The sequence below is a fragment of the Alexandromys fortis genome, unplaced genomic scaffold (assembly GCF_014885135.2).
Source record: "Alexandromys fortis isolate MF-2015 unplaced genomic scaffold, M_Fortis_MF-2015_v1.1 scaffold_4, whole genome shotgun sequence".
NCBI lineage: Eukaryota > Metazoa > Chordata > Mammalia > Rodentia > Cricetidae > Alexandromys > Alexandromys fortis.
Genome location: NW_026067944.1, coordinates 13,710,555 through 13,728,826, shown reverse-complemented (window position 1 = coordinate 13,728,826; position 18,272 = coordinate 13,710,555). Strand labels below are relative to the sequence as shown.

The 18,272-nt window shown below is 35.0% G+C and overlaps 1 long non-coding RNA gene across 1 annotated transcript in view; it reads right to left on the bottom strand.

Annotated features, from left to right (window-relative positions):
- Positions 1–18,272, bottom strand: part of LOC126505617 (uncharacterized) — a 31,471-nt gene that overhangs the window by 11,586 nt on the left and 1,613 nt on the right. Inside the window, exons 2-3 of the long non-coding RNA XR_007592944.1 lie at positions 17,576–17,685; positions 3,388–3,519 (exon numbers count right to left, since the gene is read on the bottom strand). This is a non-coding gene — a long non-coding RNA (uncharacterized lncRNA). The remainder of the gene's footprint in view (positions 1–3,387; positions 3,520–17,575; positions 17,686–18,272) is intronic.

Below are 18,272 nucleotides of genomic sequence, written 5' to 3'. Positions count from 1 at the left end.
ATGGATACAGGAGATTTCTGGCTAACATACGAGGGGTTCTGAATGAGACTTTGAGGAACAACCAGACTGTTGAAGAACTACCTAATAACTACTCATATTTTATTTTCATTTTCCTTAAAATATTTATTATAATATTCATGAATAAGCGAACAACTTCAAATTGTCCAGTTTGTGGCATCTGTGAATTGAATATACAATTCAAATTGAGACATGAAGCACTGTCTCCAACATTATGTTATATAACTCAACATATGTTATGCTATATAAATGAATGCTATATAAATGAAAGCACGCTGTTTTCTTCAGGGTTTCTGTTCTTTCATTGAAAATGATATATGTTTTATTCATGCTATTTGATGTCCATTTTGAGTCTGCATTTGAGCTCCTCTTACTTATTCTATTATTGGTCAATATTTGAATATATTAAAAATTTTAACTGTTATAAATGTTGATGTTATACATATTGTTATATTTTGTGCACAAAATTATCACTTGCATATATTTGGAAATGAAACTGCTTTAGCCATAGGATATACTATGCTTTGATGAATTGTGCTGATGTTATATCAATTAATAATATGGAAGGGATGTCAAACAGTATAGACTTCTATATATCAGAGAAATAACTTATTATATCAGGTTATCAGATTCTCATTTGTACTTTGCTCTGCTCTTTAAAAATTATTGTTATAGTGTGATAGAATATTCTCATTGGACAAACTGTTATTTCTCTGAAGACAAAACATGTTAAATATTATTCCAATCACTGAATATGTTTGAATATATATTCAATATATAATAGTATGAGAATCTCTTTATTATAATTATTTTCTAATGGGCTTGGTCTGTCATACTGGTTCATGTGCAGAGTTCAGCCAATCTTCACAAGTAAGTTCTTCCCTTCTACAGGTGAGGTGAATTTTCTCTTGCTGTTTCCGATGTGCAGTTTACTTCAGCCTTGCTTATGTTTGAGTTTTCAGAGGAATTTTTTTCTCCAAGCTTCTATCACATGATAGCAACTCTAGGAATACAGTTGTATACCAACTCAAAGGCCTTTTTCCTGAGTTCCAGTGATAGAATTCAGGTCATCATATTTGTTTGGAAAGCACTCTTTAGGACTAAAAGCCAGACAGATCTCTGAAAAGCGGACATACTGGAGAGGGGTCACATCAAGATGTTGAACTTCTGATTTCCTCTTCATCACTCTGACCAGAACCAAACTTCTTTCAAGATTATTCTTTCTCCAGCAGAACTTTTCTTCTGTCTGATGAGTCTGGTCTGGTAAAGTATGTTCAAGGCTAGGTATGAACATGTTAATCTGAAGCTGTGTGTATATCAAGTACTTTTTGTTGATTTAAGAGGATGGACAAAAAATCAAAGGAAGAGATCCAATTTTTAATCCAATCCAATTTAAGAGGATGGACTAAAAATCAAAGGGAGGAAGGTCATGAGAACACATGAAAAATGCCCAGCCCTCTTTGGAAAAAGCATGCTTTATGGAGTCAGATAGAACTCTGGTGCAAGGGAAACTTTCAAGAGGATGGCACCAGCTAAGACTTCTGGCAGCAGTGGATGCATAGCCTGAACTGGCTATCCCCTGTGATCAGATTGGTGACTACCCCAATTGCCATCAGAGACCCTTCATCCAGTGACTGACGGAGGCAGATTCAGAGACTTGTGGCCAAACGCTGGACCAAGTTTGAGGAGTCCCCCTGCTAAGGAGAGGGTGGAAGGATTGTAGGACCCAGCCAGGAAAGGGACATGAAAGGAAAACTCAAAGAAGTGGCTAGCCTAGTTCATGGGAAGTTACAGAGTCTGAACCACAGTCAGGGGGCCTGTAATGGGATGGACTTGTATGTATGTGACAGTCGTATAGCTTAGCCTATTTGTGGGACTTCTGTCAATGACAGAAGGAGACGTCCCTAACACTTTGATTGGCTCTTGTGAACCTGTTCCTTATTCTGAATTGCCTTGCCCAGCCTGAATATAGGGGAAGAATCTTGGTCTTTTGTCAGGTTGATATGCTACTCTTTGCTGATGCCTGTGGAGTCCTGTATCTGTCTGAGTGATTACAGAGGAGGGTCGAGAGTGTGTGAGGAGAGAAAGGAGGGGAGCTGTGGTGGGATGTGAAATAAACTATTAATAAAAATATTAGAAAAAATAAATAAAGAGTAAAATGATAAAAAGCACCCAGCCATTTTGGAGGGATAAAAAAAAGGATGGATTTCAGTTCTCTATCTGCTCTAAGGGTAGTTTTTCTCTCTGTTCTATCGCCCACAACACTCACAATAAACTCATACTTGTTGCTGCCTTCTGTATCTTACATTTTTCCTGCCTTTTAATTTTTTTTTGAACAGCAGAGATAACAAACCTAATCAAGACTCCTAGACAGTAATATTTTAAGAGCTGAACAATCTCCACAGTGCCATATTTTAACTTGAGGATTCTCCTCACAGCTAAAACAACTGGAGATTAAGTTTTATTGAGACTACCAACAGACGCATTTCCTCTCTGCTTACTACCACTGAGATCATTGGTAGAGGATGAAAGCGAAGTAAGGGTATTGGATTCATATATGCTCTTTGTATCCTTTTGGCTACTTTGCATGTTGTGAAATTAAGTATTTTTTTTGAAAAAGAATTCTTCTTACATACAATACATTCTCACCAGAGTTGTTTTCCTCCCTGCACTTCTCCCAGCTCCCCCAGATCCACTGCCCTTCTATTTTTCTTCAGAAAGAACAAGCCTACAATAGACAGAAAAAAAAAAAAGCTAACAGAACAAGATACAATAATACAAGGTAAAATCCCTCACTACTGAAGTGGAACAAGGTGCCCAGCAGTAGGAAATCAGTCCCAAGAGCAGGCAAAAGAGTCAGAGACACACCACTGCATTAGTGGATTTCTCATCAAAAGTTTAAGGTGGGAAGAATTTAGGTTTAAGCAATTGATTAAATATTAAATATGTTGGTTTCTAAAGTTAAGTTAGATATCTGACATTTTCAAACACCTGTAATATCTGTGTCTCGTTCTCTTCTGTAATTTTGAGCCGCGTCTCTGATACTGTTTTCAAATTTGGAACAAGTCAAAGTGTTAATATGGAAGGAATAACCTTTAACAGAGACATCAAAGTGCTACGTAAAAATTGTATTAGTTATATTTCTCATAAATATATAGTTATATACTTCAATTTATTATAATAAAATAGCTGATACAACTAACTTAAAAAGAAAAATGCTGCTTCTATTGGTCCATTAGTTCACTGGTTGTTACCTTGGATGTTTGACCTTGACAGACAAGTGTTGAGATAAGGCATTGGTAAGAGGTCTGCTGCTCACCTAATGAGGAGGAAGTGAGAAAGAGGAAGAGGAAAGGAATCAGGTCCCACCTTCATTTGTGATGACTCAGTTTCTCTAGGTCTCCACCATCTTCCAGCAGTTCCCAAACTGGGGTCTAACTTCTTTCCATACATGGATCTATGTAGCGTTTCAGATCCAACTAAAGAACAAACCAAACAGTTCTAAAAAAAAAAAAAAAAAAAAAAAAAAAAAAAAAAGAGGAAGATTTATATAGATTCTAAGTTTATAAATTTTCAGGGAGAATGTGGGAGACAATTGTATTTTACTTCATTACTCAGGGAATTAATCTCTGCTAATTATGAGCTAAGAAGAAGCCAAAAGTTATGAAAAACAAAGCTAGTTGGAGTAACTCAGAGGGTAGGAAGGTGGTCCTGTGATAAAATTAAGAACCATTACAGAACAAATAGCTAGAAATAGGCCAGCAGTTTCTTGGGCAGATTATCCTTTCCAGTTTATACACTACCAACTCAAAGTTGCAATCTGTCCCAATCTGTTTAGAACATTTCTAAGTAGGTAGTGACATTTTAGCTGTGAAGACTTCAAATTTCTGAATTAAGTCTTCAGACCATGACGTTTCTCTTAGAACTCATTTATATAATATCCACTCTCTTAACTATGTTCTTTCTTTCCTTTGTAGTAACTTCTTTTTTAAAAATTTTACTTTTACTTCCTTTCAATAGCTGCCTCAAATAGCTGGATTAGGCAAGGTTCGGGTTTTGGATGTTTCTATAGCAAATTTTATGTGATTTTACTGAATTAACTTAATTCCTTCATCAGAGTAATTCTTTATTCCAGACAGATCTACCAACTGCATCAATAACATCTCCTCAATCATATATTACATAGACCTGTAGTCTAAAATGACTTACTAGATATATTCTATGTGGATGCCCATAGAAGATTTTAGTTTCATGGCTCTCTAGGTCAAAGTTATCTTCCTCCCCCAAACTGTTCTTTCTTTCTTCCTCTGCGCTTAAGTTAATGAAATCACTATTCAGTAAGTTACCCAAGCTAGGAAACCTCATTATGATGCTCAACTCATCCATTTATCTCATCTCTCACAATCAATCAGTCAGCACATCTTGTTAATTCCACCTCCTGCATATCTTTAAGATCTGTCTTCTCCTTTTCATTTCCAGGGCTGCATCTGCGGTTTGCAGGTTCATCATCACTGTTTCAGGGAGAACCATGGGTTCCTAACTTATTTCTCTGACTACTCTTGCAGACTCAAAAATATTCTAGCCTCTCATGGATCTATTACAAAGCTATACATGTGCATTTCTATAACATAAATCAAATCTATCTTCTTTTAACTTTAAAAGCTACTATTAAAAATTAGAGAAATATTTTATAAGGTCTGAATGCAAAATGATTGTGTTTTCTAGGCAACAAATGGGACAAGTTTTGTCCTACTCAAAATATGGAAATCAATACAATGCAGTGCCTAAAAATTTTGGGTGTTAGATTTTATTACTTTTGAAATTAATCATTTAATTTTAGGTTTTTCAAAGATGTAAATGCCTGTGCTTATTGTCCACTTTGAATTTACCTTTACCTCAAGTTATCATATATTTAATTTTTCTTTCTCAAACATTCATATACACACATATGCAATTTATTATAATTTATATATTATGTAAATGTACATGCATATGTATATACTGCTTAAGCAATAATGTAAGGGCAACAATATTTATGAATTCAAGAGAATTTATAGATTAATTAAAATGAGCCTAAACTATCTAATTAGAAAGATTTTTTTTTAGAAAGAACTCTTGGGGTGCACTGAAAAAAATGAAAATTGTTTGTAATCAGAACTTTTCCCCTTAATGAACAGGGCACTGAGTTGGTATTAAAATGTGCATTTATAAATAGGATTCTGCAGACATGTGACATTACACACCTGCCCGATAACTCTAAATTGCAAATGCAAGTTTTTTCTTGTCTTTTTCTATTTTGTATATATTTATAGCAATTGATCAAATTGTTTTTCATATGTGATAAAACTTCTATTTCTCTCTGTTATTTAAAATGCCGAATACTCTTCTAAACAGCAATCTACAGACTAGCTTTTGGTATTAATAAGTTTATCAAGTAAGAAATTTATGGTAGACTATAACCTAATGAGTTATCATCTACAGTATCTATATCAGAGCAATTTAATTTTAAAAATATAACTTAGGCCAAGAAATTTGCTCTAATAACTTTACTTCCTGAAAATCTTTTAATAATTCTAGGTTTCTGCTTCACACATCTTGAGTAAGTGAAAATGCAAGCTCAGGAAACATAGCTTTTGCAAGAATACTAGATGTTGATTGAAACCACAGTCAGTCTGCTATGATTTTCCTCCTCCAAACAAAGGAAGGACTTAAAATAAAAACTATATACTTGATAATTAGTTACAAAACCTTTTTAGTGTCCATGTCTTATTTCTAGAATACATCATATCAAGAAGTTTTGTCTCTGAGTCTAGGGATATCTTTGGAACTAATTTCATGCATGTAAAGTATTTTCCTATAAACATTTTTAGATCACAGAACAAAATATGCTAGAGCAGACTATATGATGATTTATTAGTTTGGAGACTGACATCTAACTTATAATGACCTCTCGTCTCAGTGTAGTGACTAAAAGATAACCTGAAATCAATGCTACATATTACCATAAGCAGAGCACAGTAGTCTTTGAAAAGTAGACAACGTAATAAGAGGGAGTATGTGATTCTTTCATTTAGCATTGTTATACATGGTATCTAGAAATCTAGAGGATTGCTTTAGATGTATAAGACGCAGTGATGTTATAAGTAGTGAACACACAAAAATTTCTTCTTCCTCCTTTTTAAGAATGTAGTTTTTCAAATCCAATGGCTTCTAAATTGATTTTAAGAATAAAAAATGCTTTTAAAAATGCTGAATACCTTGAAGAAAAAAAGATATTTGTGTTTGAAAGGAAATAACCTGTGACTGGAGCAATTTAATTATTATTTATATTTTTTATTAATGTCTGACATAAAAAAGTTGTGGTTAATATTCCAGATTCAGGAAAGTATGATGTAGGTTGTTGGCTAACAAGGTGATTCTGCCAAACAATGCACAATAATCAGTCTCAGGTGAAATTTATGTTTATTTGATATGTATAACATGTACTATGTCAACAGACTAAGCAGAGCTTGGAATATTTTCAGAATGCATAGTGAATAATGACCACGAGTTTATAAAAATGACAACCATTTCATATAATTCATTGAAGATACAGTACAAAATACCTCTTAAAATTAATGAGAAAATACTATGCTCGTTATTAACCAGGAGAATGAAAACAAAAAATACAAATTGTGGACCTTTGCATATAGAAAACTGACCAAACTTATTCATGTTTCTGTGAGGACACTGATTGATGGAAATTTTATTTGTCATCATCATTTGGTGATGAGTTTGATGCAATAAAGAATGTGCTTGTATTATTTAAAGTGTGAGACTCTGCTCTCACTGTTTTACTTTAAAACTCTTACACATGTGCTTTGTGGCATGTACATAAATGTTTATTTCCATGTTGTCATACCACCAAGCCTACGATTGTTCAACTAACCCCAAATGGGATAGCATTGGGCGAGGCCTTAGTACAGTCATTGCATACAACAGAAATAAGTGAAAATTCTAAGCATATAGATATCAAAACAAACTAATCTCAATATAAGTCTCCGAGTCAAATGATAGCTACACTTACATTTTTAAAATTTATTTTCCTTTTAAAATGGCATGACATGTTTTTTATGGATATGTGTCCCGTACTTCAAAGTTTGAAACTAGTTTATGAAAAGGAACACTAGTGGTTGAAAGAATGCAGGGTATTAAGAAAAAACCCACTTGGCAGAATTTTCCCATGGGATTTGCTTTGAGTTTCACTCTAATACCTTAGATTTCCCACCACATTCTTCTTTCATTACAACAAATACTGCCATCTCAAACTTTTATTGTATCTAGCTTTGAAGGCATTGCAAAATACATTAGTAACAGAGCTAATAGCCTATGATCTCCTTGGCGCCCTGAACTGATAAAAGTATTGGCATTATTATTGAAGTATATAATGCTGTCAATGAGGCAATATAAGCTGGATCAACGACATTGGCATTAATGGAGAGTCTAGTAGTGAGGATAGAAGTAACCAAACGGAAAATAATACTGTCAATGATGACTTTCAGATTTAGTTTCTTAAAAATAGTTATAGAGAGAAAGGGAAATAATGTGATGCCACTAAACTGGGCAATCTGGACTTGATGTCCAGAAGTCACATGGAAGAAAGAGAGCCAGTGATCACAGGAACAGCATAAGTTGGTTTTTTATATCCATAGATTTTAACATGCCTGCATACACATATATATATGTGTGAGAAAATAAGAAAATCACAGATAGCCTTGGGCACAAACTACATAGAACCCTTTTTGCTTAAGTTCTCAAAGTCCATGCAAACAGAATTTGCAAATTCCTAGTACAAGAAGATATTTGAAATTGTTCTGTTAAAAGACAAACTGATTGAGCTGGAGAGATGACTCAACAGTTAAGAACACTAACTGTTCTTTCAGAGGTCCTAAGATCAATGTCCAGCAACCACATGGTTGCTCATAACTGTCTGTAATGGGATCCCTTGCTTTCTTCTGGAGTGCAGGCATATATGGAGATAGAACACTTAATATACAATAAATAAATAAATCTTAAGAAAAAGACAAACTGATCAAATAACACTCGATTATAGAGAGACTGCTTGTAATGATAGTCAATATGACACATATTTTAAATACATTCATTTTAACAATATTTATTAATTTCTTACATCTGAGTCATGAAACACAGAAATCCAGGTTATATAAATATAAATGTATAATTATATCTAAATGTGTTAGAATATCTTAATTTCATATCATATAAATGTTCAAAATGCTTTAGTGCTTGCTTAGTGAGGTAAACAAAAAATAAAATAAGAGATATCAGCAAAAATGAATTTGTATACTAAATCAATTTACAGATAGATATTCATTGGAAACGTATTTGTAAGTCAAGATGCTCATTTGTTAACTTGTGAATTTAGAGCAAGTATAACTTGTTGTTGAATGTGAAATAGACAATTTATTGGCTAATAATGTTTTGTGGGAAGACATAAGAGTAAGCCAACTGTTGGTTGAAAGAGCTTACTTTAGTTTGAGCTACTGTATACAATTGTCATGAAACTATTAGCTTGTAAACCGTAGCTCTGAAGGGTAGAAATTCCAGACTGCAGTCTCATCAAGCCAAAAGTTGTGGTGAGGAGCACTTTCCGAGATGCAGAGTACTGCAGACTTGCAATCTCGTTTGCAAGTACAGGAGAGAGAGAGAGAGAGAGAGAGAGAGAGAGAGAGAGAGGGGGGGAGGGAGAGGGAGAGGGAGAGGGAGAGGGAGAGGGAGAGGGAGAGGGAGAGGGAGAGGGAGAGGGAGAGGAAGAGAGAGAAGATCCATTAGTGGATTCCTTTAAAACAGCAATCATATGAGAGATACACTCCTATGGCCAAATTATCTCCTAATGCAACACCTCCTAACTCCATGAAGAGATATAAATATGACTGCCTCTACATGAAGATTATTCATTGATAAAAATGCTGGATTTTATAGCAAGAAATTCTGCTTACAAGGCTAAGGCAAAAGAATACATGCAATATTGAATAAGTAGTAATAATAACGAAGACATCAATTATATAAGATTTCTATTTTGTACTTAGTTTTTGAATAATTTTAGTAAAGTTTTATTAATTTTTGAGAATTTCACATAATTTATTTTTTTTAGATTTTTCCATTCTCCCCCAACTCTTCTCCTATCCACTTATGCCTGCCTCTCTATTCATCAAAATTTATGTTCTCTCCCTTTTTGTAAGCATCCTGAAGCCAATTTGTTTTATACTAATGCTCTTGAGTGTGATGCCACTTACTGGATCATGGCCTACCTACCAAGGATCCTAACTTTAAAGAAAGCTAATTTTTCCTCTCACAGTTTATCAAATTCCAATAGCTCCTCTGTTAGGGATTGATCATTATGACTATTTCCATAAATTAAATACTGGGATTCTGTCTTGCTTGAGCTTGTGAAGTTGTTATACATTGTGCCACAATCCCTATGACTAGATATATGTATAGGTTTTGTTTGTTTTCTTGTAGTCTTCTATGACCTTCGACTCTTACAATCTTTCTGGCCCTTCTTCCAGAAAGATGTTCCCGAGTCTTTGCAAGGAGTGTGATGTAGATTTTCCATTTTGGATTGAATAGTTCAAAGATGTATTCTCTGAGCCTTGAGCTCTCTGTTAATTGCTCTCTGTAAATTATAGGAAATCTCTGATGAGGATTGAAAGATGAACTAATCTATGAATACAGTAATTTGGCATTGCAACACTATGACCATTTGGCAGGATAATCATGACAGATTATCCTTTAGGACTTATGACTCAGATAGCCACAAGTTCTTGGCCTTAATAAGGGTGACAAGTATGGGTTCCATATTGGAGCAGGACTTAATTACAATCAGGAAGTATTTGGATGGATCATAACATTAATTCCACTGCTGCATTAGAAGGCATATCTTGCTAGAACAGTCATTATTGTAGCTCACAGTATTTGGAGATTGATGGTTTCTTATTTCCTCTGATAGCATGCACAATGTCTAGCACCGTAAAAGCTACTCTGAAGGTATGAAGCTTCCAGGTCAATATTCTTTTGATTACTCCATGTTCTATCCCTCAAGCATATGGGGTGCGGGATAATTGTCTGTATTCTGTCAATCATGTTTTAAATTAATGCTGATTGGCCAGGCAGGAAGTATAGGCAGGAAAACCAGGCAGGAAGTAGAAATGGTGTAATGAAAACAGGAGAATTCTGGGAGGGAGGAGGCTGATTCCTCCCACTCCTGCCCAGACCATGGAAGCAGCAGGATGTGATCTGCCTCACTGAAAAAGGTACTAAGCCAAATGGCTAACACAGATCAGAAAAATGGTTTAATCAAGATGTGAGAGTTAGCAAGAGAGAGGCTAGCACTAATGGGCCAATCAGCTTATAATTTATGGAGACCTATGTGTGATTTTATTTGGGGCTAAACAGCTGGTGGTTACCAGGCAGGACCAAAACCCCAACACTAAACAAGCCAGCCCTCATGTTACACATATGGTATTCAATATCAGGATTTTATCATGTAGTTCTTGAAAAAATGGCAGGGGAATTAACAATAATATTTGGGGTGTGTGAACTTCAGTGGCCACTGACTCAAGAAAGAGGTAATTCTTTCCTGGTGCTGAAGCTTTAGTTTGCTGACATGTAGTATCTGTTTGTTTGATATCATCCCCAATTATAGGGTAAGTCTATTTTAAATGTTTCTATTTTTATGAAGTTTCTACATTAGTAGGTATCTGTATGATTTTGGAAGAATTTTCAATGATTATTTTATGTAAGCAATGAGGATTGCTTTTTTATTTTATGAAACTTTATAAGTCAGGCTCATAACAGAAGGGCAAGAATGAACTCTTAGTTTTATAAATGTAAGTTACTAAATCACATTACTTTTGTTAATTAAGATGCTAATAAAATTCCATGGCAAAAATTATCTCTTCTGAATTCAGATATCTATCAGAACCAGTGGGTTAGAAGACTTTAGAAGGAGAAAGCAAAAATGTATGCCAGTTTGCTTTCATTTCATAATATTAAATACCTATGTAAATCCAAGGAAAGAATATGCTAACTCTGTAAGGATATATTTAGATATACAAAAAGATGTCAACACAGGAATAATACAAAAGGTATAAAATAAAGGCAAAATTAAAATAAGATTTTTGAGAGTCTCTTAGAATATAACTCTAGTAAAGTAATTATCATAATTTGTTCATGCTATATAACTCTCCTGGTCATCAAAAATTATATTTCTTCTAGTTGAATTATTGTTTATAATAAATTTTATATTATACTTAATCATTTACCTGGAAAAATATACTTTTATTTTTAGAGAAAAAGACAAAAGATCTTAGTGTACATACAAACCCATCTGGTTAGTATGTGCAGTGAGTCTTGAGTATAACTGTGAATGTATGTGTGTTAATAATAACCTTAATATGTATTCATTTAGAATGTATGTTGAATTATATTGGGTGTATCTATGCATATTTAGGTACAATTATGACTATAACAATCATTTCGTATTTTATATTATATTTCAGAAATACTATTAAGGTTGTAGTTTTTCATTAAATATATAAACTTCAAAACTATATAAAAATTAAAGTTTATCAATAACCAGCAAAACAGAAAACTGCCACAGCTTTATATTTCATTGTCTAACTTAATATTCAGGATACTAATAAAATTTGTTCTTATTCAGTCTCCTCTGTTTTGGCTCTTAAATAATTCTAACACTGTAATTAATTTTTCAGTCACATAATATGAGATAGATTAATATTATTAATATAATTTTTCAAAGACAAAATTGTGGCATAGGAGTTGGTTTTCCATTATCTCAACAAAGATTAATACAAAGATCGTCTACTCTGGGGTTTAGCTCATTCATTGCTGTATATCATGTGAAGCTTTCCTTCATTGCTTAAAGTACTCAGTCTTTTGGAAATGAGATAGAAAAAACCTTTAAGGACATTGGATTTATTAACAGTGTTGCACAGTCCTAGGAATCAACTATCAATTTGTATGGTGAAAGTAGACTGGTCAATACTCATTTTCTTAATTTCATTTCCACATAGATATAGCCAAATATATATTTTGTTCAGAGAAAACAGCATCATTTTCCCAGGTGGTCGAAGTGGCTCATGCTCTAATCATAGTACTCTGGAAGTTAAATTAAGAGGGTAATGATATGTTGTTTGTACAAATAAAGTTGTTAACCATAGAGGTCTGGAGGTCTGTACAGACACAGGAAGTGATAAGGTGGGAAGAAACAGGAACTCAGTGCCTTTTTGCCTGGGAAGTTGAGAAGTAAGGTAGCTGTGGTTTTGCTCTCTGATCTCTCAGCATTTCCTCCAATATCTGACTCTGGGTTTTTATTATTAAGAATTTTAGAACTTGTGCTATGCAAGAGGATTGCTTTGTGTCTTATGACATTCTGAGCTGAATGAGGAGTTCCAGAATGTTGGAACAATATATCTTGACCCCTTTTCAAATAAAAACAGCATATAAAAAATTAATTGTAAATAGTTATTTTCCAAAGACTGCATAATGTTATAACTTGGAACACCCAAAGTAAAATTGCAATTACAAATATATAGTCAAAACAGCCACAAAAAATCAGGCAATCACAGACTCCAGAAGACTTAAAATTCAACTGAAAAAGTTGTTTGAATTTGTGCTATGATGCACTAACAAAGGAAACATTGCTGTATCTTTTTTGTTTTGTTTTTTTGAGAAAAGATTTCTCTGTCACTTTGTTGTTGCTGTATCTTACATAATACATCAGTACACAATTTTAAATATAAAATGTAACTAATTCACTTATGCAGTCAGTAAAGATTTAGAAACAAAGAGTCATGCAATATATTTCAATAACGTAACAAATTGCAATATTTGGACTATTAGCATGATGTTGGGATGGCTGAAACAAACAAGTGTGGAAGGAAAGAAAGAAAGCATAGTTGATCAGGATGTTGAAAAGCACTAAAGGTTCTTCAGCAGGAAAAAGAGAGGAACCGACACTGGAATATGGGATTCCAGACTAGAGAAATGTTATATTAGTTCCTTGTTTCTTTACTGGTGCCCTGATAGAATATCCTGAGAAAGAGCAACGAAGAAGAGAAATTGATTTATTTTGTCTTGTAGTTTCAAAAGGTATTACAAAGTATTACAGTAGATCATAAGTTCAGCTCCATGTATTTCATTGCTAAATAGGAAGAAGAGAAGGAGAGAGGCAGAAGGAAATTCAGAGTCAGATATAGAGGGAGTAGGGAAGACAGTGGGAAAGAAGGAGAGCTGAGGGGGAGAGGAATAAAGAGATAGAGACACAGAATAGCAACTGGGATCCCAGTTCTTAGAAAACACCAAAGCCCACTCCAGTTGTTGTCAGGAGGCTGGTTTTTATTTATTTTTTTTTTTTCATTTCCCAGCTGCTCAGCAGCTCAGACATGAAATAATCACACAAGAATATATTAATTGAATCACTGCTTGGCCCATTAGCTCTAGATTCTTATTGGCTAACCCTTACATCTTAATTTAACCCATCTCCATTATTTTATATTTTTCTATGAGACCCGTGGCCTACTGGCAAGGTTCCTGTGGGGCTCCATGACTTCTCTCTAACTCCACCCTCTTTCTCCCAGTATTCAGTTTAGTTTTCTCCACCTACCTACGTTCTTCCCTATCAATAGGCCAAGGCAGTTTCTTTATTCACCGGTGATAATCACAGCATACAGAGGGGAATCCCACACCACTCATTGACTTGCTTCCTCCAGAAAAGTTGTATTCCAAAGATATATAATGTTCGCAAACAACATTAACAACTGGGGACCAAGTGGCAACGTAGATGACCTATGAAGTACATTTTTCATTTGTTATATCCGTGTCACGGGACCCCCATACAAGATCACCACGGAGCTGTATCCCATGCAAACACACTGGGGTTTATTGATGACAAGTTAGCTAACTTGGGCCATAATTCAGCACACCAATGCAGCAGATTTTGGAGAATGAAACCCAGGCTTCAGGGTAAAGGATTTTAAAGGGAAAACCGCAAGCAGAGTGGCACAAGTTTTGGCTTGATGGGATTCGGTAAAAGTATACAACTTTTGAATTTGTTGGTTTGGGTATAGGGAAATTCAAGACAGTCAAAACAGCTGTTAATGGATATTTCAACCAAGCAGATGTTTGGACACCCTAGTGGGTCACTTTGATCAGGTAAGGACAGTTTCTTGGGAATATTTATGACTTCGCTGGACTGTATTCACCCCACTAGTTATATCCTTTCTAAAATAGAGATCTTTCTCACAATGGAGTTTGTTTTGCTCCTTCACATTCAAACTATAGTCAGCAATAAGCAATATAAAAGATAAATCCATTGTTTGTAAGTTATAAAAATGGGGTACAAATGTATCCATAATTTGTCTCTTAGGAAAGTTCAAGAAATTATGCCTTGTCCCTGGACCTAATTGCACAATTCCAATGTGGTTTCTCAGAGTCCTAGAATTATTTACCTATTAGACTGGACTTTAGAATGGTTAACATGTAATAAATTTCCTTCCTTGGAAATGAATAAGCATCATCTAAATGGGGGTAGATGTAACATGATTAATAAAAACCCAGAGATAGAATTTGGGATTGAATCTGAATGTCAGGAAAGCAAAGAAGCCAGTCATTGGCTCTTACCTCTACCTCATTTTGAATTGGCCATCCTTCCTCCCAGATGTGAAAATGAGATGGTGTGTGAGAGTTGTTGCCTCCGCATTACAGTGTTATATTTCTCTTTAGTCTAGGATTAAAGGCATGCCCAGATTCTATGGCAAAATAGCGTGGCTACTGAGATTAAAGGTGTGTGTCACCACTGTCTGGTCTATAAGGCTGATCAATGAGGCTGTTTTACTCTCTGAACTTCAGTCAAGCTTACTTATTAAAATAAAAATGAAATATCACTCCAGGTATTAAGCAAGGTCTAGACAATCATGTATAAGGCCTTACAAATTTGTACATGAAAAAAATTGTCAAAGATAAAGACTGACTGCAATTGGAACACACCTTTCATTCTAACATTTGGGAGACAGAGTCAGGAATATCTCTGTGAGTTCAAAGTCAACCTCTTCTACAAAATGAGTTCCAGAATAACCAGGATTCTTACATAAGGAAACCCTGTTTGGAAAACTGAATAAAAACCACCACCACCACAATAACAACACCAATAAAAAAGTCCTAAATCAAAGCAAAACTAAAACAAACAAACAAAAAGAAAAACAATACAAAAAGATTGACTACAAACCTTTCATGACTTCCAAAGTGCTCACTGCATGTAGGTGGAGAGACACCCTGAAGTGTCTGTAGGTGACCTACAGATCATTATGAATAAAATTGTATACACCTGGGTGGAAATTCAATATGCTAAGTAGGCATACAACACGTGAAACACTATCTAGAACAACATGCACAGAGCATTTGTTTATAACCTGAATTATGCAAATACTATTTTTTAAAAATCCCCAAGTTAGGCAAATATCCAGAAAGCTCACCTTATATGGCATAAAACCTAAATTCTTTGTACAAGGGAATTTGAGATACTGAGTTATCGCTTTGTTCCAACCCTTTTCCTGCTTTAGACCTTTCCTTCTTTAATAGTAAGTTTAGATCATGAGTTTTACAGTAGCAAGTCTCTTCTCGAAATTTGAGGGATTTCCACTCACCCAGTTGAGAAACTAAGTCTAATAAAATCAGGTCAAATGACTATGTGTGATTTGCCTCTTGCTGTATCATTGACATGCCAAACTTATAGTACTGGCAGTGTAAGAATTACACGGAATTCTTATACAGGCAAAGATGAGATTATTCAAGCCTACTTGAACCAACCCCTCACCACCATGCCTAACACTGGACTGAGTAGATGCTCTTATCCTCCTGTGTGTTAGGGTATTAAATCTTGAGAGAGGAGTAGACAGGGATCAGTATGCTTCAAGGCGATTGGCAATGAATCTCTCCCTAATCATCAGCATTTGACCCTACCTCCTGTATTCCTAGCAGCACTAGAAAGTGAAACAACACATCAACACCTCTTTAGGATTGAAAATCACATATGAAAAGATGGAGACATTAAGGCTTTGTTGAGGCTCATTAAAAGAAAGGGACTTCCTGCTGGCCAGAAGGATTGAATCCCAGTTCTACCCTCTGTCCCTGAGTGGGGAGTTGACATTCTGATCTGCTGCAAATATTAGATCATTACATATGATTACGTCCTCCTTGAAGAAAGACTCCAGCTGGGCCTGGCAATCACTTAGCCAGGAGACCACCCCATAGAAAAGTTGATTCACCTAAAGACATGATAATGAAATTATCTTCTTAATAAATTAATGTATGTATTCCTCCTAGAAGCCACTCTGTCTCCTCACTTTATATGCAGCCATCACAGCCCTTCATTGGCAGTCCTCTCAGCTTTACAGAGCTCTAACTCAAAAACTGCCTGACTTTTACTTGTCTATATCTTTATCTCTTTTTCTCTTTAACTTTTCCCCACTTCCTATTCTCTGTCTCTGTCTCCAAAAGCCTAAATGTACTTTCTCTGACACTCTGGGCTTTATCATTGTGTTTTTGAAGATTATCCCCACAGCTATGTGCCAGTCTCTATCCCCAACCTATAAGGCACGGCTTTCACCTCTGTCTTTTCCCACCAGGCAGCTATGGAGATTTACAGCTTACCTGCCTTCTTGTTTTTCTTTCAAATGCAAATAAAATTGTCATCAAGTTTCTTTTTGAGTCCATTTCTAAATTCTAAAATTATCAAGGATAAGAATCCACAAAATGAAATATTTTCTTCCCTGGTAAGAATACAGGTTTTGCTAATCTACATTTTCACCAACAGTATATATGCATATTTCCATTTCTCTGTAGCCTTACCAGCATTTATTATATTAAAGGAGATATAGTATTGATATAACGGATTACAATCCACCCATAAAAACGTGTATATTTTGTTTTGCAAAGCAATTTTCTATTTTCCTGTGAGAGAAAACATTAAAGTTGGAAGAAAACTCCTTAAGACACTGGGTATTCTAAAGAGAGGTGGAATATTTTATCCTGCAAAGAATCTTGCTCAGTTTAGTGCGTGAACAACTGAAAATAATCAGGAAGTCTCTGAAACTGATCAGATTTCCTGGGAATCTCCATTTCAATGCTTATAGGAGTAGTACAGACTTCTGAGAGACACTGCTGGACAAACCTAGCTAAACAGAAGATGTAGAAACCAATCGTGCTGCTTGAAATGCAGAGCAGTTTAGCTACCCAGAACACAGAAACAATTACAGGTGCCAGGAAGATGGTCAGAGGAACAGCAATGCCTAAAAGTGACACTCTTGCTTGTTGAGCTGAGTGGAAGTGGGACACTTTGTCAAAGTTCCCAGTTTTCATGATACATCCCCAATATCATAGTGGTCTTGTAGTGATATAACTGTCATTATGTTATTTCTACTTCTGTAAGTAACCATCTACAATATTCCTGTATGTAACCCCAATAAAAGATCTTTACCAAGTTGGATTTGGTGATATCCTTGATTTGCTCTGTCTTAGTTGTTTATCTGAGGTGAGTAGATGTTTGTTGAAATCTCCTCAGGAATAGTGTCACGTATTACGTCATCCCTGTAAAATGAATGGCAGTCGTCTATATTACATGCAGTAAAATAAGCCAGACAAATGTAGACCAAAGGCACATTGTCTCACTCATTTACAGTAATTAGGAAGTAAGGCCTATAAAGTACAGAATGGGATTGTGAATGTCAGAAACAAGGACTAGAAATGGAGCAAACAGAATGAATACAATTAAAAGTGGCCTTTAGGGACACAAAAGAGTGCTGGGAGCATTAGGGTTAGAGATCTAAGGTAGTGGGCTGGACAGATGATGAAGGCATGGTAAAATATACATAGAATATAAGTAAACCCCATTAATTTACGAAATTATTGCAAGTTAAAATGCGAAATAAATTAAGACAGTAAATTCTTAAGAAAATATGTGGCTTGCACTGTCTACTCTAATCATAATAATCCTGTCTATTGTGATAATCTTTCTCAATAAGCTTACATGAAACAGATTCTGAAATTGTGCCAAGTATAATGGCAGGCTGAAACCACTAGACAGATCTTCCATATCATTCTTTTTTTTTAATTAATTAATTTATTTATTAAACATTTCTGCCTCCTCCCCACCACTGCCTCCCATTTCCCTCCCC